We start from the raw sequence: 670 nt of genomic DNA, 5'->3' as shown, positions 1-670 counted from the left end.
AAAAATGTTCAAGAAAAGATGCACCAGGAGCAGACGAGTTCCTACCGGAATTCGTCAGGATAGTGGGATAGGGTTACTGCACTTTAGATGTCAAATGTGTGTTTAACACTTGAGTCACAACATTCCTGAAAAACCCCCACGGATATGCGTAGTTTGGTTTACGGATGACTTTACGACCGATCGAGTACTGGATCCAGTGTTATACAAACCCAACGATACTGCGTGGCGCATAGAACAACAAACCCGTTAACAGGTGTTATTTAATTCGAACTGCACGTCGATTTCGAATGTGAGTGAATGATTCCTGAATCCTGACCTGTAAACATTACCAAACCATAGTCGTAAATACGAACGGTAGTAAACATTTTAACACATATAACAACGGCCGGGCCTTAAATATAATTAATTTGCGCGAATTGGACAATTGTTGTGCAAAGTAGGTAAATATTTATTTACACCTCATTCTAAAAGTATAATTTTTAGGTCATCCGATCACATACGGAGAATATGAAATGTGAAATTTAGTTGTGACTTCGTAACATAACTGGATGAAATATTTAATCGTCATTATCTGTATCTTTATCTAAAGTACCTGCACCACCTCCCACGTTATAATCGCTCTTCCTTCTACTGTGACATCAAATCCCTTCGCGTTTGTATGGTCAATTTT

This window comes from Photinus pyralis, unplaced genomic scaffold, assembly GCF_008802855.1.
Source record: "Photinus pyralis isolate 1611_PpyrPB1 unplaced genomic scaffold, Ppyr1.3 Ppyr1.4_LG2, whole genome shotgun sequence".
NCBI lineage: Eukaryota > Metazoa > Arthropoda > Insecta > Coleoptera > Lampyridae > Photinus > Photinus pyralis.
Note: the sequence above shows the minus strand (reverse complement) of the source record.